Below are 14,630 nucleotides of genomic sequence, written 5' to 3'. Positions count from 1 at the left end.
ACATCCAGTACCCCAGAAGTTTGTTAGCTGCCTGGCTTCTATAAGCTTCATTCTAAAGTCCAGAGGCCTCTGAGATGCTGTCATTGAGACTCTAAGGAAAAGCTGAAAAGAAAATACTAACGCGATTTATAGCAAGGTATGGAAAAAATTTATTCTTTGGTCAGGATCAGATATCCATTATCCTAATATTGCAAAAATATTGGACTTTCTACAAGCAGGGTTAGAGAGAGGCTTAAAACCCCGTACTTTAAAAGTTCAAATCTCAGCCCTAAGTTCTTTCTTTGATGCAGATTTAGCCAATCCTAAATGGATAAGAAGGTTCTTTAACCCCTTCCCGACATATGACACAGTTATGTCATAGCCGGGTAGAGGAAGTATGGAGCGGGCTCACGGAGTGAACTCGCTCCATATGATGCTGGTGTCGGCTGTATGTTACAGCCGACACTTCAGAGTAATGAGCGGCATTGCGCACGAGGGGCTTAATAGATGCCTGTCAGAATCACGATATACTGCAATACATTAGTATTTGTAGTATATCGTGCAAGCAATCTCTGGTTGAAGTCCCCTAGGGGGACTAATAAAAAAAGTAAAAATGAGTTAAATGTTTTGTTTGTTTTTTGTGTAAAAAAAAATATATATATATAAGTTCAAAGAAAACAACCATTTTCTACCCCACAAATAATTTTTTTCCCGTTTCCTAGAACATTATATGGCAAAATAAATGGTGGTACGAAAAACGACAACTCGTCCCGCAAAAATCAAGCCCTCATAGGACTATATCGACGGAAAAATAAAGACGTTATGGCTTTTGGAAGGTGGGGAGGAAAAAACGAAAATTAAAATCTGAAAGTTGTTTACGACGGGAAGGGGTTAAAGCAGCTTATATGCGTTCTAGAGCAGGGGTCTCAAACTCGGCCGGGTAAGTGGGCCGCATATAGAAAAAATGGGAAGTTGACGGGCCACATTACTTTCAAATTTGATGCAATACAAAATTATTGTTAATCAATTAGTTATTTGAACTACTATAACACTACATTACTATAATAATCATACTACATTACTATAATAATAGCGCTAGGTTTAAAATTTGAGATATTTCTCCACGTGCTTATTTCAACAATCCAGCTTTCTAGTTTAAGTGTCGCTAAATGCAGTCCGGCGGCTCAGTTAGCACACATGTCAAGATTGGGCAGCCCCTTTTTAGATAGTGCCGCAGTGCCCTCTGTGGATGCTGCCGCAGTGCCCTCTGTGGATGCTGCCGCAGTGCCCTCTGTAGATAATGCAACACACCCCTAGATAAGGCCACAGTGCCCTCTGTAGATAAGGCCACAGTGCCCTCTGTAGATAATGCAACACACCCCTAGATAATGCCAGTGTCCTCTTCAGATACTGCCACACCCCCACTTGTAGATAATGCCACAGTGCCCTCTGTAGAGGCTGCCACAGTGCCCTCTGTAGAGGCTGCCACAGTGCCCTCTATAGAGGCTGCCACAGTGCCCTCTGTACATTCTGCCACAGTGCCCTCTGTACATACTGCCACAGTGCCCTCTGTACATTCTGCCACAATGCCCTCTGTAGATGCTGCCACAGTGCCCTCTGCAGATGCTGCCACAGTGATGTCAGGGGCTTGCCCAGAGCTGGAGTCCCGGAGCAGAGCCGCTTCTGGCACTCTGCCTGGGATTCCAGCTCTGCTCCTGACATCACGGTCCATATATGGACAGAGATGTCAGGGGCAACCCCAGAGCTGGAGTCCCAGGCAGAGCGCTAGTAGGCTCTTCCTGGGACTCCAGCTGTGCTCCTGACATCACTGGGACTCCTGCTCTGGGGAAGCCCCTGACATCATTGTCGATGTATGGACAGCGATGTCAGAGGCTTCCACAGAGTCCCGGATCAGAGCCGATAATAGAGCTCTGCCCGGGACTCCGGCTCTGGGGAAGCCCCAGACATCGCTGTTCATATGTGGGCAGCGATGTCAGGGAATTCCACAGAGTCCCGGAGCAGAGCCTATACTAGCGCTCTGCCCGGGACTCCGCTCTGGGGAAGACCTTGACACACTGTCCACATATGGGTAGCGATGTCAGGGAATTCCACAGAGTCCCGGAGCAGAGCCTGTACTAGCGCTCTGTGCGGGACTCCGGCTCTGGGGAAGCCCCAGACATCGCTGTTCATATGTGGACAGCGATGTCAGGGAATTCCAGAGTCTCGGAGCAGAGCCGATACTAGCGGCTCTGTGTCCCGCGGGTCGCAGATGACAGCCTCAGGGGCCGCATGCGACCCGCGGGCCGCGTGCTTGAGACCCCTGTCCTAGAGTATCCAATGTAGCTCTGGTATGAGATGTTAATGTAGTTCTACAAGGGTTGACTATGCCCCCATTTGAACCTCTTACTCTAATCGACATACAAAAATCTTTCAAGGAAAGCCGTTTTTCTAGTTGCAATAACCTCTACCTGTAGGGTTAGTGAAATACAGGCCCTCTCCAACAGAGAACCATATCTAAGAATTTTAAAGGATAGAGGTATTCTCCTTCCTGATTCTGCTTTTCTATCAGATAGTCATATCAGATTTCCATCGAACTCAGGATATAGTATTACCGTCTTTTTATCAACCGCCTTCTAGTGAAACAGAGAAACTATTTCGTACCTTAGCTGTCCGTAGAGTCATTATACAGGGTGGGCCATTTATATGGATACACCTAAATAAAATGGGAATGGTTGGTGATATTAACTTCCTGTTTGTGACACATTAGTATATGGGAAGGGGGAAACTTTTCAAGCTGGGTGTTGACCATGGTGGCCATTTTGAAGTCGGCCATTTTGTATCCAACTTTAGTTTTTTCAATGGGAAGAGGGTCATGTGACACATCAAACTTATCGAGAATTTCACAAGAAAAACAATGGTGTGCTTGGTTTTAACGTTACTTTATTCTTTCATGAGTTATTTACAAGTTTCTGACCACTTATAAAATGTGTTCAAAGTGCTGCCCATTGTGTTGGATTGTCAATGCAACCCTCTTCTCCCACTCTTCACACACTGATAGCAACACCGCAGAAAAAATGCTAGCACAGGCTTCCAGTATCCGTAGTTTCAGTTGCTGAGCATCTCGTATCTTCACAGCATAGACAATTGCCTTCAGATGACTCCAAAGATAAAAGTCTAAGGGGGTCAGATCGGGAGACCTAGGGGGCCATTCAACTGGCCCACGACGACCAATCCACTTTCCAGGAAACTGTTCATCTAGGAATGCTCAGACCTGACACCCATAACTTGTAAATAACTCATGAAAGAATAACGTAACGTTAAAACCAAGCACACCATTGTTTTTCTTGTGAAATTCTCGATAAGTTTGATGTGTCACATGACCCTCTTCCCATTGAAAAAACTAAAGTTGGATACAAAATGGCCGACATCAAAATGGCCGCCATGGTCCACACCCAGCTTGAAAAGTTTCCCCCCTCCCATATACTAATGTGCCACAAACAGGAAGTTAATATCACCAACCATTCCCATTTTATTTAGGTGTATCCATATAAATGGCCCACCCTGTACAATATGTAAAAATTACACAAAGTTGGAGATAAGACCCAAATCTCTTCATATAATGTTGGGGGCCGAATAAAGGCAAAAAGCGTTCAAAAAATACCATTGCCAACTGGATCAAGAGAACCATATGTGAAACTTACCAAATCCAAGGTGTTACAGCTCCAGAGAAACTTAGAGCTCATTCCACTAGAGCCATGGCTGCATCATGGGCTGAAAAAGGGAATGCATCTGTGGAGCAGATCTGCAAGGCTGCAACATGGTCCTCTATCCACACATTTACTAAACATTATAGACTGAACTTATCCTTCAGCAGAGACCTGTCTTTTGGTAGAAAGGTCCTCCATACTGTAATCCCTCCCTAATGAGGAGTTGTTTGGCATTCCTCCTGTGGTGCTGTTATAGAAGGTGAGTTGTGAAAGTAGAATTAATACTTACCGTTCTGCTTCTACGAAACTCTCCATGACAGCACCCTTATTACCCTCCCTAAAAATCTTATATGTATGTTAGATTGATGTGTGTGTGTGTGTGTGTGTGTGTGTGTGTGTGTGTATGTATGTGTGTGTATATATATATTCATTCATTCAAGTAAACAAAGTTGGAGCATTTAACCCCTTAATGACCGGGCCCGAAAATACCTTAATGACCAGCTCAATTTTTCTGTTATTGCGCCTCTGCCTTTCAGCAGCCATAACTTTTTTTATTTTTTCATTGACGTGGCTGTATGAGGCCTTTTTTTATGCGAGAGAAGTAGTATTTTTTTTCCTCCAGTTTGGGGGTAAAAAAAAAAATTTTTACGCCGTGAATATAGGAAAAAGCTATTCTCGGCATAGTTTTTCTTGTTTATTTTTTATCCCGTTCACATTTCACGCTAAATAACCCATTAGATTAATTCTTCAGGTTATTACGATCGTGTAGATACTGAATATATGTAGGTTTTTTGTTTTTATTTAGTGTAGGGGTAATAAAATGTATTTTATGCAAAATAAAGACTCTTTTTGGGACTTTATTTATTTATTTTTTTTGTTACATTTTTTTTTTTTTTAATCCCATCAAGGCATAACTTTATTTATAACTTTATTTTTTACTTGTAATGTATTAGCATACTCCTGTATGCTAATACATTACACTGTGTCACTATGACACAGGCTGCTGATTGGGCAGCACATAGTGTGCCCGAACAGCAGGCAAACAGAACAGACAGCCGTGGGGTCCTTTGTAGGTCCCCAGGGCTGACTGCAGAGGGATTCCCCGGTGTTTGATCGCATCATGCCGCGGTCACGGACCGCAGTAATCAAAGGGTTAAACAGCTGGGGTCCGAATGTTTTCCGACCCCTGCTGTATTCAGGAGGCTTCTCTAAGATCAGGAGCTGTAAGTTACAGCTCCTGCTTAGAGGATGAGCGCACACACAAGCACTCATCAGCCTCATCTATAGCCACGCCAAAAGACGTCTCTGTAGACTAAGCACCTGCACCGCCTGACGTCAAAAGACAGTGGGAGGTCAGGAAGGAGTTAATCCTTGTGGTTATTTGAAATACACGGAGTAGGGGAGGTGGGGTGGCGCTTTTAACCTCGTGTGTGTTCCTGTCCCTATTAGGGGAGGAGATTCAACCTCCTGTGGTGCTGTCATGGAGGGATTCGTAGAGACCGAATTAACGGTAAGTATTCAATTTTTTTTATTTTTGAACTTTGTCTAAGTTCTTGATAAGAGTCATGAGGTGCCAGTACACATAGCAGTAGTGTGCCACATGGCAAATCCGCTTGTGATTGGAACGCGAATCACTGGGGTTTTGCAATGTGGTTTTTGGCTGTGTGGCTGAAAGCCACCTGTTTCACCTGTACAAACAACGCAGGCAAAAAATGCATGTCGGAACTGTGTAATTTGCAGTATATTTGTGCAGTTTTTCTGCATGGTTCTTAGTCATGCGGCACGATACACCTACAGGCACTCTGAATATGAACAATTTGCAATAGATTATATGTGGGTCATCATAGTTTATATGGTTGCAAACTTCACAAAAAAAGCTAACACCGCATTTCACCTAAAGAATATTTCACCCACAGTCAAACATGGTGGTGGTAGTTTGATGGTCTTGGTCTGCTTTGCTTCTGCAGAACCTAGATGACTTGTCATAATTGATAGCAGAATTCATGGTTCCATCAGAAAATCCTGAAGAAGAATGTCCGCCTGTCAGTTTGTGACCTAAAGCCCAAACGCAGTTGGGTTATGCAGCTGGACAATAACCCGAAGCACACAAGTCCAACTCTGGCTCAATAGAAACACAATTAAGGTATTGTAGTGGCAGAGTCCTAACTTGAATCCCATTGAGATGCTACAGCAAGACCATTAATGGGCAGTTCATGCTCAAAAACCCTACAATGTAGCCGTATTAAAGCAATTCATTTAAAGAAGGGTGGGCAAGAATTACACCAATGTAAAAGAGTCAATGCAAGTTATTACAGTAGTTTGATTGCAGTTGTTTCTGTCAAGGGTGACACCAGGTCTGGATTATCATTCGAGCTCCAATTCCAGGCACCGCTAAACCCCCTGCCTGTCCTGCTGGCTCGGGGGCTCCCGCATACAATTGGACTGAATTGTATCTGCGTCCTTGGGATGTGTATAACATTGAAAGCGCTGGCAAGGCAAGCGAACCATCCATTCCATTCCCCACGATTTGGCGCTTTTCTTGTGATGCAGGTGGTGCGTTGAAGTTATTGCATTTCCTGTGTCGTTCTGCTAGAGCAAGCGTGGTCGGGAGAGACCAAGCCTGCATTGCTTGAGGACAGTGTGGGAACCGGGACAGGTGAGTAAGCTTGTTGTGGCTAGGGCAGTGCGTGCGTGCGTGCGTGCGTGTGTGTGTGTGCGCGTGTGTGTGTGCGTGTGTGTGTGTGTGTGTGTGTGCGCGCGTGCGTGTGCGTGCGTCAGTCACTTTATTTGCATGTGGCACAGTGTATGGCACTTTTTTAATCGGGTACTGTGCGTGAAGCTTTATTTTCAGGTGGCTCGGTGTATGGTGCTGTTATATTCACGGACTCAGTGTGTGGCACAATGAGAATTTTTTTCTTAGTTTATAGGTGCGCACAAGCTGAAGAATCAAAGACATCGGGGTTGCAAACTCTGCAGTGATGGGTCGTGGCTAGGAGTAGTAGTCGTCATAGAGGTCTTGACCAAATGAAGAAGAGAAGTTTAGAGAATGACGCTAGTTAGAAAATACATTGATTGTGTCGATATCACTACTAGATTCACTGTATGATCTGAAGCAAGATGATAAGTGGTACCATTCTTTTTGTGGAACCTCAACTCCCAGCATATTCTTAGCATTGTTCAGGCTATACTGGGAGATGTGGTTTCACGGCATACACATTTATATGGCAGGGGCTAACTTGACTTTGTAAATTATCTCTGTATTTGTGCTGGTATTGTATACTATATGGACAGAAGTATTAGGACGCCTACAGAATCCTTTATGACATTCCATTCTAAATCCATATGCATTTTTTTTTTTTTTTATCAAAGATTTTTATTTTGAAAATATAAAAAACATAACAGCATACACATGGTGTCATAAATTTGCAAAATTCACACGCAGTGCAATATAACTACTTCAATATCGCATAAAATATACAAAGACATAGAAACAACAGTAGGAGGTAGCCTCCTAATCAGTAAGCAAAAACTAAATAAGAATGCAATGAGAATAACAGTACCATAAGTGCAGCAAAGATAGTGCATTATTTAGGGAAGCCAGTCCCCACAGTTGGATAAGAATTGTCGCATATAAGTGCACATTATACTTTAGACTAACACAGACACAAGACAACAAGGGGAAACACATACAGACCTAGCACGCAAAAGGTAGGCTTATATAGGTGTTCAAAAGAGGCCATCCAGCCAGAGAGGTAGATCATTACCACCCCGGAATCCAGACCACACTGCCCAAGTGCGGACAAAGAGCTCAGATTTACCCTGATCAGCAGACATCAACTCCTCCATCCTCATAATTCCGTTCACCTCCGTTACCCATTCCTTCAAGGAAGGTACAGTGCTGGACTTCCAATGACGAGGAATCACTGTTCTTGCTGCGGTCAAAAAATGCAGAAAGACACTCTTTTTGAGGTGTGGGAGTGATCCAGGAACCATGGAAAGTAAGCCAATGGTGGCCGAAGTCTGAACCTCAGTATGAAAAAGTTTGTTACCAAGATCAAAAATGTTTCCCCAAAAGGGACGAAGCTTGGGACAATCCCACCAAATGTGCAGCATGGTTCCAGGAGCCTCTCCACACCTCCAGCACTCATCAGATACATTAGGGAATATCCTATGCAGCAAAGAAGGACAGCGGTACCATCTGGTGAGAATCTTATAATTTTTTTCCTGGGCGAAGCACGAGGTCGGTAGCTTATGCGCCAGGAAGAAAGATGTGCCCCACTCCTCAGCAGAGTGTCGAGTCCCCAGTTCCTCATCCCATGTGGTAGTGAATGTCAGCTGAGAGTAATCGTATTTAGGTAGAAGGATCCCGTGTAAATAGGACAACACATGAGAGGGGGCAGTAGTCAACAACAAATAGTGCTCCAGAGGAGTCTTATCCTGCAGCAATACAAGACGTCGCCCATGGAAGAAATATAGGAGCGCAACTGAAAATAGGACCACCAAACCAGACATCCCCCCGGCCAGGCCTCAGAGACAACAGTCTGTGACAAGATTGTACCCTCCGGTGTAAGAGTCTTAGCCAAAAAACCACTGTCCTGTCTCTCCCAATAGAGGAATGTGTCCACACCCACCGCCGGAGGGAAGGAAGGATCATCAAAAAGAGGAGTTAGAGGACCTGGACGGTGAACAAGGTCCACCGTAGCAATGATCCGCTCCCAGACTACAAGAAACTGACGTGTGAGGGAAGGCAGAGAAGATGAAGGTCGCTGGAGGGCAGACAACCAAGGCAGAGACGACAGTGCTAGGGGAGACATAGCCTTCTCAATGCGCACCCATTGCTTACCCGCACCTGAGCGGAACCAGTCTACCAATCGCATGAGGACCGCAGCTTGGTGGTAGCGTTTAAAATCCGGCAAGCCTGCCCCCCCCCCTCCACTTTCGGCCGACTAAGGACAGCAAAACTAACACGAGGCTTAGAGGAGCCCCAAACAAATTTAGTTATGGCCCTATGTAAGGTTTGGAAGAAGCTCGTTGGAATTATGATAGGGACGGTTTGGAATATGTATAGGAATTTGGGCAGAATGTCCATTTTAACCGCGTTAATGCGCCCAAACCACGATATGCGGTTCCCACCATATGACATTAAATCCTTCAAGGTGCGCTGCAGAATGGGTGTGTAATTCAAAGCGAACAAATTCGACTGTTGTGTGGGAATATGCACCCCCAAATATTTTAGAGATTTAGATTGCCATTTGAACGGGAAAACACGAGCGAGATGGGTGGCTAGAGCAGTATCGAGAGATATATTCAATGCCTCCCATTTAGAATAGTTGACTTTAAAATTACTCAAATGACCAAATCACTCAGAATTCCCCGGTCAAAGATGGCAAGGAAACCATGGGAGTCGTAATGTACACAAGGAGATCATCGGCATACAATGCCAGTTTGTGATGTTCCGCGCCAACACAGACGCCATTAACATTAGGGTTGCTCCGCAGTGCCACGGCCAGGTGTTCCATGACCAAAACATAGAGTAAAGGTGAGAGTGGGCACCCCTGTCTCGTGCCATTAGTAATAGACAAAGAGTCAGATAACAAACCATTAACTCGAACCCGGGCCGTAGGCCCATGATATAATGCCATAATCCTATCCACCATAGTGGCGCCAAGGCCAACCTGTGTCAGGACACTGCGGAGAAACACCCAATGTACCCTGTCAAAAGCTTTTTCAGCATCGACCGAGAGTAAACACATCGGTATCTTATGGGATTGGCAGTATGATGTTAAAAGGAGGGTCTTGTTAGTGTTGTCCCGCGCTTCCCTACCACGTACAAACCCCACCTGGTCATCTGTGACCAGATCATGTAAGAAAGGCGAGAGTCGAGAGGCCAGCAACTTCGCGAAAATCTTAACGTCTACATTTATCAATGATATTGGTCGGAAATTTGCGCACGACGTCGGATCCTTGCCCGGTTTTGGTAAAAGGGTAATCTGAGCCTCAAGGGACTGAGGTGCAAAGGGACACAAGGAAGACACGGAATTAAAAACTTTCGTCAAGAACGGAGCCAATTGATCCTTAAATGTCTTGTAGAATTTATTATTAAACCCATCGGGTCCCGGACTTTAATCTACACGCTCTTTGTGCATGTTGTACAATATCTGCGAGCGTTTTTCCGGGACATTAAGCCCTCTAGCATTAAAGGTACAGACTTTAAACTGCCATCTCCAACGCACGTAGGTCTAGCAAGTCAAGAAATGTGCTACAACAATGAAGAGAAGGACAAGACAGACAAGGAAGGGAGACACGACAACAAGGACAAACAAGCGGGTGAAACAAGCACCCACTCCTTGATCTAATCAAGGAGAAACAATCCAATATACACCGGATATAACCAGGAAGTCCCTAAGAGGAGAAGTGTCAGGACAAGGTCTAGCCAGCGCCCCGCACCCCCCAACCCAGCAAATTTTATATAGCAAATAACGATATAACAGAAAAGAAAGGAAAACCAAGGCACTTAGTATGATACCCAAAATAATTAAATAAGAGTATACATTGTTAGTAGGGACCTAAAGAAACCCCAGCAGAGAACACCCCTTAATACATTCATTGTCAGAATAAATGTACAGACAGGTTAACAATAAAGAAAAATAATAAAAATAAACATTCACGGTTGTGGCGTATTAACAGCAATCAACCGACATCAGTAGCCACCAGGTCTCCAACAGCAATCACCTAGAACATAATGCAGACCCACACAGCAATGACCACATGAAACTCCGAATATAATTACCTCAGCTGATAAACACAATAACCATTGCAATTAGGCTCTGACAGCAGGCTGCAATTAGGAGACATTAAAAGGGCATCACATCGGCTCCGCAGGACGACCATCATGACGCCTTATAGGAGAAGCAGGAGAACGACCTCGCCTGCGTGATCGTGGACGTGGTGGCGGGATGGGAACATAAGGCCAATCAGGAAGAGAGACTCTAGGCAAACGGAGAGCAGCGCAGAAGTCCGGAACATCCCCCGGGTCACGAACACTCAGCAGTGCCCCGTCCCTGCGAACCTGCAACTGAAAGGGGTGACCCCAGGAATAGGAGATCTCATGTTCTCTCAAGACATCCAGCAAAGGACGTAGCACTCGGCGCTTGTCCAGAGTCATCCTGGACAAATAAGACAGCAGCTGGATCTTGACTCCCTGTAATAAAACCTCGCCTTTATCTCGGGCCTTCCTCATGATCTGCTCCTTAAGAGAAAAGAAATGGACACGGCATAGCACATCTCTAGGCCTATCAGGATCCGGGTTACGCGGGCCTAGAGTCCCGTGAGCTCTATCCAGCTCCAGAGGATCATCAGCAGGGCGCCCTAGTAATATTATTATGGCGATTCCGATTCTCATGATCCTCAGCAAGGTTAAATAATGCGTGAATCTGATGAGAGTGTTGATCCAATCGGTCGGCGTGAGAAACTTGTTGCTGTGTAATAACGGAAACATCGCTTTCCTTCCGCTGTACTTGATCGGACAATTGAGATAGATTGGTAGTAAGAGATTGTATCTCTGATTTATACGTCGTCTCAAGACGGTTTACATAACATTCCATGTCCTGTTTAGTGGGCAATGCTGATAACTGTTGTCTCAAGCCCTGTAAATCATCCCCTAGGACAGCAGAACCACCTATATGAGAGGAGGGATGAACAGCCATATCTCTGGGAGAGGTAGAAGGCAGCATTGCAGGCCCCAGCACATGAGGGGAGGATAAGGGAGAAACCTGGCCGCCATGACAGGCACCACGTGGCGAGCAGTCCCGCGCAGGCAGCGCCATCACAGCCCCAGAAGAGCTCGGCTCCATCCCATTCAGCAGGGAGGGAAACTGCCCCTGAGAACCCGATATCGAGGGGAAGGTACTAGCGGTACCTGATGCAGCAGCGCCGGCCGCAGATGATAGCCCCTCTGGAAGCAAAGTCCCGGCGCCATCTCGTCTCCCCTCCAGCGGCGCCATCTTAGATGATGTTCCAGCAGCAGCGTCGGTCAGAAATCGCTGGATGGAGCCGGGTGAAGACATCTGCCGTGTACAGTAAGGAGTCCCCGTGGAGGCCTTGGATTTCCTGACCATCAGGTTGATAAAATGTTGCTTATTAATATGCTTATGATCGGGTTAGGGAAGTGCAGGAACGGAGCTCTCAAGCAGCACGTCTGGTCAGCGCCATGTCCAAGCCACGCCCCCCCATATGCATTTATATTGAATATTTATATTTTCTATGAAGTCTTTCTACAAGATTTTGGAGTGTGTCTGAGGGAATTTTTGCCAATTCATCCAGAAGAACATTTGAGAGGTCGGACACTGATGTTGGATAAGAGTGCCTTGCTCACAATCCCCTTTCTATTTCATCCCAAAATTATTCGATGATGATTAGGTCAGAGCTCTGGGTGGGGTGAGTCAAGTTCTTAAACACCAAACCATGTCTTTATGGACCCTGCTTTGTGCATTGGGGCCTCCCTCAAACTGTTCCCACAAAGATGGAAGCATACAATTGTCCAATATGTCTTAGTATGCTGAAGCATTAAGTTTTCCCTTCACTAGAACTAAGTGGCCTAGGCTAATCCCTAAAAAGCAACCCCATAGCAATATTTCCACTCCAAACTTTACATTTGGCACAATGCAGTCAGGCAGGTAATGTTCTCCTGGCATTTGCCAAACCCATACCCATCCATCAGACTGCCAGAGAGAGGAGAGTGATTTGTCACTACACAGAACACGTTTCCACTGCTCCAAAGTCCAGTTGGAGCGTGCTTTACATCACTCGATTCCACCCTTGTCACTGTGCTTGGTGATGTAAGGCTTGCAGGCAGCTGCTTGGCCATTGAAACCCATGCCATGACGTTAGCGGCGCACAGTTTTTCTGTGGATGTTAATGCCAGAGGAGGTTTGTAAGTGCGGTTATTGAGTTAGCAAGGTGTTTGACTTTTATACACTATGCGCCTCAGCAACCCCGCTCTGTTACTTTAGATAGTCTGCCACTTTGTGGCTAACTTGCTTTAGTTCCCAAATGCTTCCATTTTGCGATATTACCACTCACAGTTGACCATAGAATATCTAGGAGCACTTCAAGGAAGAAATTTCACAAACTGACCTTGTTGCAACGGAGGCATCTTATAACATTACCATGTTCGAATAAAGTAAGCTCTTTAGAATGATCAATTCTTTCACAAATGTTTGTAAGGGCAGAATGCATGGCTAGGTGCTTGATTTTATACACTTGTGGCAATGGGACTGAATTAAACACCTACATTCAAAGGTTAAGAGGTGTGTCCTAATACTTTTGCCCATACAGTGTATACACAGCACCGGAAACCAAGTTCCGTATATAAATATACTATATGGATAAAGGTATTGGGACACCAACAATTACACCTACAGGAGCTTTTATAACATCTGATTTTAAATACAGAGGCATTATTATGGAGTTGGTCCCTGCTTAGCAGCTCAAAATAGTTTTTTTTTAGTTTGGTAAAAGAAGGCTTGGGGTGTGTTCACATGCAGTGGTTTCAGACGTGATTCGGGCCTTTTACGCCTCGAATTACGCCTTAAAAAACTGCACCATTACGCCTCCAAACATCTGCCCATTGCTTGCAATGGGATTTACGGGGTTCTGTTAATTTTACATGTCATCAAAATACGGCGCGTAAAATGACACCACGTCAAAAGAAGTACAGGTATTTTCTTGGGACATTTTTGGAGGCGTTTTTCATTGATTCCATTGAAAAAACGCTCCAAAAACAGGCGTAAAATACGCCGCGAAAAAACGCGAGTTGCTACAAAAACAGCTGAAAATAAGGAGCTGTTTTCGCTTGAAAAACAGCTCCTTATTTTCAGACGTTTTTTACTAAGCGTGTGAACATACCCTAAGAGTGACCGAATGTTACATCTACGGCTGCAGACTGTCGGGATTACTCATCCATCGACGGCCGCAGCCATGGACTTGTGAATGCAAGTCCCCAGGAGATGCCAGCGCTCCACTCTGCTGTGTCACGTAGGGTGCGCGCACGATCGTGCTGGCCTTAAAGGTAAATAATCAGTAATTAGCCCATGATCACCCTGGACTATAAGAAGGGCTCTGCCCTTTTACTTCTTGTCTGAGCGTTGTTTGTATTCCTCTGTTAGTCTTGCAAATGGTACTGTAATAGTGTCCTGTTCCCTGTGTTCCTACTGCCCGTATCCTGTGCTGTATTTGTTCCTGTGCCATCTCTAGTGTGGAGTCGCATTGTGCTGTCTATTACGTCTCCTGTGTTACGCCACGTCTGGTGTCCTCCGCCACGTTTTGCATCACCTGCTGCCAAGGTCCCATCTGTGCCTAGCCGTTACTACTGTCTGGACTATAACAGGTACCCTTGTGCTTGGACTATATATATACACAGCACTCCACGAATCCAGAGAATCAGGCCATGTGCCCGTCACCAGGGGGTGAATCAATTCCCCTTTTTTTTGAAGATTGAGAAAAACATAGAACGCATTAATGGCACCAGGACTTCAAGATAGATGAAAGCAGGGTGGATTTATTCACCTCAATACAGCGACGTTTCGGTTCAACAGGAACCTTTCTCAAGCCATCACAAACTAACAATAGTGTCAGGTATAAATAGGAGGAGCATACATTAATTAGCAATCAAACCATTGAATGTACAATTCCCATTATATACATATAAATAGATATTTCGCAACGTGTTACAGACATTAATTGTAAAGTGCATATCTTGATCTTTAAAAAGCCATCCATAAGTAATATTTTATAAGTATAGATGATAAATATATATATATCGTAAATAGTGAAAGTACGGGCAATTGTATTGATTGGGAAGACAGCAGAGGCCAATTATTAATTAGTATGGATCAATAAACTTACAGTTAATGATCTGACTAACATCCACAGAGCCAGTGTGTA

Source organism: Rhinoderma darwinii, chromosome 1, assembly GCF_050947455.1.
Source record: "Rhinoderma darwinii isolate aRhiDar2 chromosome 1, aRhiDar2.hap1, whole genome shotgun sequence".
Taxonomy (NCBI): domain Eukaryota; kingdom Metazoa; phylum Chordata; class Amphibia; order Anura; family Rhinodermatidae; genus Rhinoderma; species Rhinoderma darwinii.
The sequence above is the reverse complement of the archived record's forward strand: the minus strand, read 5'-3'. Positions refer to the sequence as shown.